Source organism: Lycorma delicatula, chromosome 6 (assembly GCF_047948215.1).
Source record: "Lycorma delicatula isolate Av1 chromosome 6, ASM4794821v1, whole genome shotgun sequence".
Classification (NCBI taxonomy): Eukaryota; Metazoa; Arthropoda; class Insecta; order Hemiptera; family Fulgoridae; genus Lycorma; species Lycorma delicatula.
The window spans coordinates 96,259,596-96,271,662 of NC_134460.1; positions in this window are offsets into that span (position 1 = coordinate 96,259,596).

A 12,067-nucleotide genomic window follows, 5' to 3' on the forward strand; every position below is an offset into this window, starting at 1 on the left:
GCAGCTTACACATTATTTAGAAAGATAAAATCTTTTTTTTTAAGGAAACCTGTGGATGTCAAATGTAGTTAATCGTCTCATAGATGGTACCATAATAGGTGTGTATCTACTGAGAGATAAGACTAACAAATTATTCTAAAAAGAACCCTTTGAGTACTAAACTCCTGGAAATACTAGTAAACATCTGTTATTTCCATGTAAATATTTTTATTATTGTTATGTTTTATTAATTATAATGTAATTTTTTATTTGTTTCTGCTAATATTTTATAACTCAAGAATAATCTTAATGATTCATCTGTAATTTTAAACTTTGAGTAAGATAACTCCAGAATCCAGATAACCCCCATTTTGTGCGTGAAGTAAGTTTAAAACTGAAAATTTATATTTTACAGCGTTGTTTTTAGTGTAATGATTTTACAGTCACCCACAAAGTTTCGTTTCTTATATGTAGTTAGATGGTTTTCTTATGTAAAGTGTAGAAAAGAATGCAAATTTTCTTCTGGCTTTTATTTGCCGAAATGGGACAATTTGTTATAACAGATATTTAATTTAAAAAAACTGCAAAGAAAGTTGTAATACTTTCCTGGCATCGGTTATTTATTATTATATTGTAGAAAAATAATAACACATGAAAAACGTTTCCTAAGGGATCTTTTTTGATTAAATGGTAATTTATGATGAATTTTAATTGTAAAATTACCATTATGTGATTCAATATGCCAAAAAACACCTTAAAATTGTTTTAAAAATCTGTGTATTTTTACTTTATCTGCTCCCTATCACCATCAAGAAATTGTTTTTGATTTTTCTACGTTTACTATGTTAAATGAAGACATTTAAAAAATCCACAGAAAAATATACAACCAATTAAAGGTTACTTAAGTTTTATTTTTTGGTTTGTAGGTAATTTAAAATGAAATTTTATTGTAATATTATTACATATTATAATAGTATTAAATAAACCTAAAAATGTGTAAAAAAATTTTCAAATCATTATTTTAAACTTTGATCAACTTCCCCCCCCCCCCTTAAAATTGTCTCCAAAGTATTTTTTTTCTGGGTCAGTTCCATATCTAAGAACATATTTTTAAAAATCGGGTACAAGATATCCAATAAATAAAAAGACTTTTTTTTTATTTTGGTGGAAGGGGGAAATTTTGAATCAAACGTTCTTAAAAATGTTAAGATAAGCCTGCAAACATGTACTGAGCATAATAAAGTGGGTTTTTGATTGAAAAATTTGATAAAGTTGACCCCAATGAAACTACCTCACCTTCTAGAGATATTGACCCCGAACATTAACAAATAGATTGCCCCATATACACGATTCTCTGTACCAAATTTCATCAAAATGAATTTATTCAGTCAAAAGTTATTAAACTTCAAACACGCCATCACACGTACGTACGGACATAATCTCTCCACTTGTTTGTTTTATGGGATCCCTGGGTCATCAAACGTTGAGAAATGCAAAAACTCCATACCCCATTTTTTGACTGATTACCATACTTTCCTTCTTGCGGTATAGCTCTATAGCTATGAGACCAGGAAAGTAAAATTTTTTATTTTTTATCTTTTTTAGGCTATTGACGTAATTTTTGGTACACGTAAATTTATATCTGTAAACTATTAAGAATCCTGTTCACATTATCTTAAGAGAGTGAAAAGAAAATATTTCAGTTGTGATAATTTTCATATTAGCTGATTATCTCAACCTTTTTTGTACACAGGAAATTACAAAATAGAAATATATAGTATTTGTGTTTGGAAAACAAAATTAATTTCATAAATAAAACTGGGTATTTTACTAAAATTTACTCATTTCAAACCTTTAATATATCATCTCTTCACTTTAAATATTTATCTGGGAAGCCCTCCTTTTGAATAATATCTATCTTTGACAATTATTCATTCAGAATAATGAAAAATGTAATAGGAAAATTTACGATTTCAAATCTCTGTTAAACTACCCTTTACTAATAAATTTTTGGTAATATTTTTTTTAAATTTACACATATTCTTTCAAAAACATTTAACGGAAAAAGATAAAATTTAAAACCTTTGTTTTTATTCCCAAGAAGAATATATACTTCATCTTCGTTTTAGCAAAACTGATTTTTAATAACTGATAATTTAATAGTTTTGAGTACATTTTACAGAAAGAATTCTTTAAAACATTCGGGAACAAGTTGTTTTAATTTTCACGTTGAGGTTGGTTTAATTAAAAAAAATTACATAAAAAAAGCAATTAAAATATATAAATTTTGATATTTTTGTGCGAAACATTTTTTTTTTAATTTTGACTGTGGCTCTCCTAAGGCTAAAAAATAACAAATGGTTTACAAAAAGAGCACATAATACCTTTAGTTTATTTACTATAAAATTTTACTATAAAATGTTTAATTACTATAAAGTTGAATTAAAAACGTAACAAGTTATATAAATAGTTAATATCATATCCAAAAAAAAGTTATAACTTCTTATTTTGTTAAAGATATTTTGCTTAAGATACACGATGATTCTTGTTTATCATGATCATCATAAGAGTTTATTTCCTCGTGGTAAAGAATTGATTGGTTTGTGTTTTACTCCCTCTTAAAATTTTTGTTTTTCTGTGGCATCCCTTTATCGGATTTTATGCTATTTTTTATGTTTGAACGATGGAAGTTTTTATGTACCGTTTTATTTTATACTATTATTAAGTACGGGTTTACGTAACTAGTTTAATTTAGTAGTTTTAACTATTTGAATTTCCGGGTGTAATAACATTTTATTCGATATTAACATGAAACAATAAATTATTAATCTTTGATACTTTCAAGAATATATAGTCTATTTGGTTATTCATGTAAAGGGTATATGAAAGAAAAATGAAAATTTTCTTAATAAAAAAAAAGTGGTGTCGTATCTAATTTCTTATTCTCTATCTTTTTCTTTTTTATTTGTTATTAATGTTTGTTTTGTGGATTATATGGTGCTGAAATTAATGGCTTATGATTTATGACTGAGCTTGAAATTTCATATTTGACTTTAAGTTTGCTTGCAACTGTTTATTGTGTATTATCTATTTTGGGGGTTCCATAAGGACTTTCTTATCACGTGTCAGGAAACTTACTTATGGCTGCACAGGAGAGTCGATTGTAATTATAATTGTTATTGAGGAAAAAAAAATTAAAGAATGTATTGACATAAAATTTTAGTCCGTTAAAGCAGATTAGTTTAACAATTTAATTTTAAAAAGAAACGAATAAAATTAATATTTTGGACAATATGATTAAATTAATAATACGTAAATATTAAATTATATATTCACAGTTATAAGATCCTTTGAAAATTATTTTCCAGAACACATATAAATATAAGCCTGTATAATAGCGGGATATTACTAATATATAAAAGAAATAACGATTGGATACCATCCTGTAGACAGAAAGTAAGGGGAGAGGGTAGTTTTACACAATACGTTACAACCCCTACTTCATCAAACACACCACAGGTACACTTATAACTTATAGCGTAAAAAAAAAGAATTATATACACTTATTTCATGTTGTTTTCATATTTGATTCGAACCCCTATTACATTTATACTAGTTTAATGGTTGTTACCAATGTGTATAATATGATTATACAAGTCGCGTTTTATAACTAGAAGTTTAATGAAACATTCAAGAAGGTGCTAATAAAAACATAAAGAAGATTTAGGCCTGCAGAATATTTACGTATTTCAATATTATTAACTTCAATAAATTATAAAACATATATAAGTCTAAGTTAAATTAATTAACGTTATAAGCTGATGGATATACTTTAAAGTTAATTTTTGTAAAGCTAATTAAATAGTTAATTTTTGTAAAGTTAATTTAATAGTTAATTTTTGATATAACTTTATAATCGATTGGATATACTTTAAAGTTAATTCAGTTTCCATGAAATACTATTTAAAAAAAAAAAAGAAAAAAAGGTTCTTTTTACTTACAATTATATTTTTTTAATTTTTCAATAAGTGCGTGTGAAAAAATCCAGTCGATTTTTTTTTTCTAATATACTGTTTTTTATCAACTTTTCGAAGAAAAGTACGGTATTACTTACAATCCCATGGTTTAATTGGGGGGGGGGGGGATTCATTGGGGCTCTTTCGTTTATATATATATATTTAGGCTTATGCATAAAATTTTGTGGCTCGAAAATTTCCAAAACTACTGGATCAATTCGTTTGAGATCTAGATATGGCGTAGTAATGTGTCTGACGTTATGCAAAAAAAAAAAAAAATTGATGAAGATTACTTTAGTCGTTCTTGAGTTACGATTAATTTAAGGTCGAAAATTTGGAGCGGGACATGTTAGAATCGGGGTTTGTTATGATGTTGCAATTTCTTAATCGTATATTTTTAAAAAATCAAATATTAATAAATAAGCAATATTTACTAAAACCTTTTTTTGAGAAGGTAATTTTTAACAATGCTTTTTAATTAAGAATGAAAATTATAAGCAACCGTTGTTTTATGAGAGGCCAATAAAGCGTAAAATTACATTAAAAAAAAATCAGAACTTCGAAAACCTATTCAGATTGGCTACCACAATTTAATGAAAATTATTTAGATGGTTTTAAGCTAAATTTATAATTTCTATTGCAATTGCCTAACAGAACAACAGTTTTTTTTTGCACTTTTTTCTTTTATTTAAAAAAAACACTGATAAAATTATTGGTTTTACTATGTTTCAAAGCACTGGTAATTTGTTAATTAGTATTTATTTATTTACTTTTCCCCAGAGTCAATTGATGATGATTGTTTTTTTTTTTTTTGCTGAATTCCTTTATTTACATATATCAAGCTTTTACAATGAATCTATTAGTAAGTTGTATGACTGATCATCACTTGAAAGAGGACCACCCAATGACAATCCTCCTCAAACAACACAAAAACAATAGAATAAAATAACAATCAGATAATATTATAACATAAATAACATTTGATAGTGCCTTTAAATGTCCGTTCGAATGTCCAGTCAACATTAATATTAAGACAACAAAATAAATAAAACGTTAAATAGAAAAGTAAACGAAAGAGTAACTTTGAAACAGCCAAGAAACAATCAACGTGAGAGCTACGCCGCCAAACTGGATTATCAAAACGGGCCACCAACACGATCCAGCGCATTGAGCCTTTTTAGTCCCCTAACGTTGTCGCTGTTGTCTAACAGATTCAAAGCAAGATGATCAATATACTTATCCAACCTGGACACATCTGTCTTGAAATTAGACTTCCAACTTCCCCTCAAACGTTTGGAATGCCTATGTAATCGTAGATTTCAGCATTCCTCGCAAACGACGGCGCAGGGATGTTCCGTAGAAGTTTATTCTGAAACCGTTGAGTGACCTCCTTTACGTTACTATTACTGGGCGTTCCTTAGAGTTCAGTTCCGTACGTCCACATCGATTTCAATAAAACCTTGTAGAACAGAACCTTGTTGGACAAAGAAAGTTGTGATCTCTTACCCAACACTCAGTACATCTTTTTAAGCTTAATTTCAAGCAACTTCCTCTTCTCCCTAATATGATCTCTCGACGTCTAACGGCGATACCGTACACTGTTTAACCGAACCGCAGGGCAATCTTCCCTCCTTATCGTGAACGTCACGTGGGTGGACTTGGCCGGATTAACCTTTATCCTCCAAGTATGCAACCAAACGCTGATTTGTACCGGTTTTGAATGTAATCATGTTTTATTATTCGTATGCCGATTAAAAGCTCCACTATATATATTCGAATATGTACCCTTTAATATAAATTTAAATTAATCGAAGTTGTTTCCAACTGAAATAATATAATTTAATCCAGTTGCAAACGATTCAAGCTGATCTTTACGATAATTATTTATCTTCTAACAAGAAACCAAAAATATTTAAACGGTTATATAATGTACTCAGCTTTTTGAAGATAATAATGTATTTTGATTTTTATCTTTTTTCTTTAAATTTTGTATTCTTCAACATTAATTATGTATATTAATATATTAAATAATTTAAATAAATAAATTTATTTTAAAGTCAGAAAAAAAATTGTAGAATTTTAGTACCAGAAACAAATAAATATTTATTGTTTATGTGAATAAAATTACAGATCTTAGAAATAGTTGAGCTAATAATATTACTTTCCTCATTCTTTTTCTTTATAAAAATATTCATGTATACACCAATTACGTAGGTAGATATGCAGTTATAATTTACTTTAAATTCATTGTTTTAATTATTAAGGTATATATAACATAACATACTTTTCAGAAAACAACCCCAAAACGTTGTAGAAATTTTGACAAAAATTGTTTATAAGATTATTCGTACTCTATACTGTAACACACACACACACACACAAGACATCAAATATACGATGTAAATAAATATTGCTTAACGACAGTAATTTAGTCAGTTGATAACAAATAAAAATAAAAATTAAATTAAATAATCTAAAAGACATAATAACATTTTTCTTTAGAAGTAATCTTGCTAGAAGGAGAATACGTTAAGGAGTTGGAGTTATAGAATGGATAATTTACTCACACGGTAAAATTCAGAGACTGGCTGTTTAATTCGTTCAGAAGAGAGAACAGAAGATACGGAAGTAATGGGGATGGTAGTTGTAAAAGGGGATATTGGGGAAACGAGAAGGGGGGATTTGTAGACTCGTCGGATGAATGAAACAGGGTGGTTGCTTTGCTATCTACTGAATGAAAATGAATCGTACGATACGTGGTGCGGCGTGGTGTAGAACGGCGAGGGGTTAATGAGCGAGGAGGAAGAAGTTGTATAGAACAGGGTGTAGAGGGATGTGGGTCACTAGCTCATTCTCATTATCAACATAGGGCGCAGGTCCAACGTTTTTACTCTGTCTAGAGGCTGGCCCGATATCGGCTTCACAAAGCTCCCGCCAAAACAAACTTAAACTTCAGTTCAATGCACCATATAAAATTTTACTAGATTTTATAATTTAATTTTGTCTAGATTCATTCCTTGTTAAATAAATACTGCTTTCGCTTGAAATGCATTGCAACAGCAAAATTAAAGATAAGTATTCTAAGTCTAAAAGAGGAAACTAAAAACTATATTTTATTATAATAATATCACATATTTATGTAGCCATAAAAAATTGTCTTAAAATAAGGAATACTTTTTAATAAACATTTGAAATTTAACTACTACAGTAATAACATAGGTTTCCGTATACACTTATAAACAAACAGATTAGTAATTTTTGAATTACAAAGATAATGTTCATATCGAGATCGAAAATTTAATGCAGAAATACTTATTGATTAATTTCGAAAAAGGTGCTTTGCGTAACTTATTCGAGATCCTTATCTTGCAAAACATAATGCTCTAGAATAACTACTAATCTCTTTTAAGTAGTGTGGAAACTGAATGCACATAAACACACACAAACACGTAAATACACGAAAATATACCTACATTAATAAATAGTCTAACAACTTGCACACTTGCAGCACAATATAGTTATTTATAAAAATAAATTTTCATTTATTTCTTTATTAATCTTTTTTTTTTCTTTTTTTCCTCTTCGTTGAGAGCTTTGATAGAGACCTATGCATCGTCAACCATATCAGATTTGGGATAAAAACACTAATACTCTATTTAGGTATGTTTATTAAGTTCAAATACTTAATAATCGGTACATTTAAACATTTTTTAAGTATGTTTTTAATCTGAAATTTTCATATTCATAGTTCTAAAGAAAAATTATGTAAAAATTCTGAACAAAATTCTCATTTTCTGTGTTTGCTCAACACAAAAAAAAAAGTAATACATGAGTAAATAAAAATTTAATTTTTGTTAAAAAAAATTGTGTTGACCAAAACTTAAGGGATTGATTCAGGACAAAAATAAATAAGAAAATTCACGTGTACAAATCCCTCGCTTTTTTCCCCTACCCGCCATTTTGTTTTGTTTAAAAATATTTATTCAAAATAAAGTTTGATCAAACATTTTTTTTAAAACGATAACAAAAATTATGCACTATGCATTATGATAAAAGAATGAAGCTAAGAAAAATAAACAGTACTCAACATAGAAATAAATCTGATGTGGACACCACATAACTTCCTTGTACGCCTATTAAATTACACATACACATTTTTTTTTTTTAAATGAAAATACATAAAATTTTATTTCATTAATAACTTCTGATATTTTTTTTTTTTTTATTTGAATTATTATTAATCGTAAATTGTTTTTTTTTTACAATGAGAGGTTAATTATTATTAATAAATCAATATCTTTAAATAAAAAAAAAGTTAAAAAAAGGACATGAAGTCTAATTCTAACCGATGTGCCTTTCTTTAAGTCAAAATATTTCATTAATTAACATTTTATTTGGCTGTAACTCTGGAACCAATAACAATAAGTACTCGTTGAAAAGACCTCAGTGAGGGCTTATTATTGCAGTTAAGAAAAAGACCAAAATCCAAATTTTTTGAATTTGGGCTTTTTTTGGACACTTTTGGTTCAGTCGATTGGAATCAAAAGGAAAGGTGCACAACTAGATGTTACAACAGTTCTAAATCCAAAATTTCAACATCCTACAGCTAATCGTTATGCAAGATACATATCTACGTACAGATGTCACGCCGAAACTAATGAAAATGGATTCAGGGATGGTCAAAATGGATATTTCCGTTGAAATCTGAAAACTTAAAATTTTCGCGATCACAATACTTCCTTTACTTGGTACCAAGGAAGTAAAAATTACATATCTGGCAATTTTGAGCCTGTTTTCTCTTCCTTCGCTAATTGGATTAAAAACAATTAATAATAATTTCTATTATCATAAGTAAAAACATGAACAAAAATGTAGGAGTATAATCTTTGTAAGACCAACTTTTAACAATTTTAGCTAATTATCAACCGTTTTCAACAAATAAGTTAACATTTTTTTCACAATAAAAAGTTTAATATTAGTCAAATATAAAAGATAATTCATTAAAAATAATATTTACAGACCTGCTAATGATTAAAGAATTCAAATGGTTGCCATATTCTAATTTTCAATCCTATATATTTTATAAAATATGATGTTGAATACATGGAGACCAAATTTCGTCGTCTATCACCCTCTGACGTTTTACATCTCATAGTAACAAGCCTGGTCTCGTTGGGATACCACCGATGTAAATGCCTCGGTAGACATTTACATCGGTGATTTATGAACTCAGCTTTTGCCTTCGCTGTAGGCCTCATCCGGACGGCCGGGGTCTGACAGTAGATATCTCTGTTCTTAAAGAGGAAGAATAAAGTCGGCAGAGTCCCTCAGGAGCATAGACGTTTGGAAGGTTACGCCATAAAAAATGGGAATGCTTCATATTTGAAGTAGATAATTTTTCTGCGATATGTTATTCCTGATTATAGAAGAGCACATTGCACCGGCTTCAATAATAATTTTTGATTATGGGTAGGATACAGTGGTATACGTAATTTGAACAGGAATTGTGTGCACAAGAATTATACGAAATATTTGCAGCATTTCATTGATCCACTTACTTACGAGGTCATATACTCAAAAAATATAACGACTATACGGTGAAGCCAAAACTAAAACATGCCGTAAATCAGTCATAGCAGGAAAATTTCTAGAGCTGCAAATTATTATGAAGGAAAACGTGAAAACGAATGATCGCAATGTGTTTTAGAAAATTCTGGATGATATTGCTGCTTCTTGGCATTCGCAATAAATATTTTAGTTCATATGTAAGTGATTCATATATTATTATCTCAGTTTTAGATTCCATTAATTTATTTTATTTAATCATTTCAATTTGCAATCTTTTTTTTAATATTTAAAAAATTGTACATTTTTCTTTTATATCTTAATACTTTTATTTCTAGCCGCATCAACAATTAAAGTCATTCGGCGACTCATCAAATTTACGTTTGTACGAGGGATATCTAAAGTAAAAACCGCTGGGAAATTTCTCTCCTTAAGGTTGGAAAACTATGTCGTTCATGGCCACACTAGTAATGAACTCACTGCATTGTTGTCTGTAAGTTGTTGCATTGTAGTATTTTTGATTATGTGTGAGTTATTAGTTATAAAATGAATAGGAAAATCGATTTTGCTGCCCACTGTGAAATACGTGGAGTCATACATATTTTAAGTCATCAAAATGTTAACCGGCTGAAATTCATAGGCAGTTGGTTGCTGTGTACGATAATGATGTAATGAATGAAAGAAACGCCCGAAAATGGTGTGAAAGGTTTAGAAATAACAGAATTAATGTGCATGATGATGAGCGTTCGGGGAGGCGCTCGATAATCACCGAGGATTTATTGAAACGGGTCGTTATTGAAATCGGAAAAGATCGTCGCTCAACGATTTCCAACCTGGCCCTTCTTTTTCCTGATGTTTCAAGAGCTGTTATTGGTTCCATTGTTCATGACAATTTAGACTGCAGAAATGTTTGTGCACGTCGGGTGCTTAACGGAACGTCACAAACCGAATGGGATCTGGAATGGAATTTTTGATGCGTTACACAGATAAAGGTGATCTGTTGCCTAATTCAGTTGTTACTGTCGATGAAAAATGGATTTTGTATTACACGCCAGAGAGAAAATGACAGTCAAGTGAATAGCGCCATCCTCAATCACCAACCGACCAACAAAGGTCACCAGACCAACAAAGGTCAAGCTGCAGCCATTTGGACGCAAACTGATGGCTACATTCTTTTGGAATCGGTTTGGCATACTGCTGATTGATTTTATGCCATGTGAATGATTATAAACGCAGAAGCCTATCTATGTAAGTTACAGGGCGCCATTCAAAATCGGCGACGTAGGTGGCTGACTGACGGCGTCGTCATGCAGCACGATAATGCACGTCCAAACGCTGCGGAGTCGTACACGTTACTTACTGAGAACATTTAGATGGGAAATTTACGATCACCCATCATATAGGCCGGTCTTAGTTCCTTCTGATTACCATTTGTTTGAGAAATTGAAAGAATTTTTTAGTAGTAAGCAATTCGCGGGTGACGATGAACTTAAAAATGCTGCTAATCAGTGGCTGAATCGACTGGCGGTAGAAGAATACGGCAAGGGTATATTGAAGTTGGTGTATCGCTATGATAAATGTCTTAATTAATGTGGAAATTATACCCAGAAGTAATATAAGGTATGTAGTTTAAGAGAAATGAAAAATATTTATAAAGTTTTCAGAATAAATTTTTTACAATGAAACTGTCTTTACTTAGATAACCTCTTGTAAGGGTAACGTACCGGTAAAAGTATAGTCTTGAATATATTCAGATCGACCATTCCTCGGACGTGTGATTAATTGAACCCCAACATCAAAAAATTTGGACATGTTTTGCATATTTTTTTATTAATTTTTTAAAATATAAATTTACAAAAAAAGATTTTTTTAAATATTTTTTCCGAAATTCTATTGCAATTTTCTGCCAGAAGTGCGCACAAATGAAAGGATAACGTAGGATAACCAAATGGACTTAAGTATTTTTCTTTAACTGAAAAAAAAATATCCTGGCTTTACCACGTGCTATTATAAAAATGGTAATACGGTAAATTTTGTTTACTGTAAAGTACAATTGCAAATGTTTATATGTTTTTCCTCCTAGCAATATTATGAGTGTATTGATAAATAATTTAATTTGTTTACCTCTTTTCAAATTTATAATTCGCCACGTTCGATAAAAATATAATATTAAAAAAAAAATAATGAAAATTGTTTTTGTAGAACCTCTCTATTGGAATTTTTGTTTATATTTTTAATTAAAAACATTTAAAATTTATTAAACGATTGGACAAATAACATTGGAAGAAGTTATAATATCATTTACGGCAGTTTTTAAAGCGTAACACAGAATGATTATTGCGTAGCAATGATGATGTAGTCACAAACAACCTAGTATAGGTAGGTTGATGATTATGTTCATATCAGTTGATTAACTGCTTGTGTCATTACAATGCAGTGACGATTCCATGCGGTCAGTCGCCCGGCGACATGGATCACGTGCTCTCCTAATTCAGTGAGTATAACCT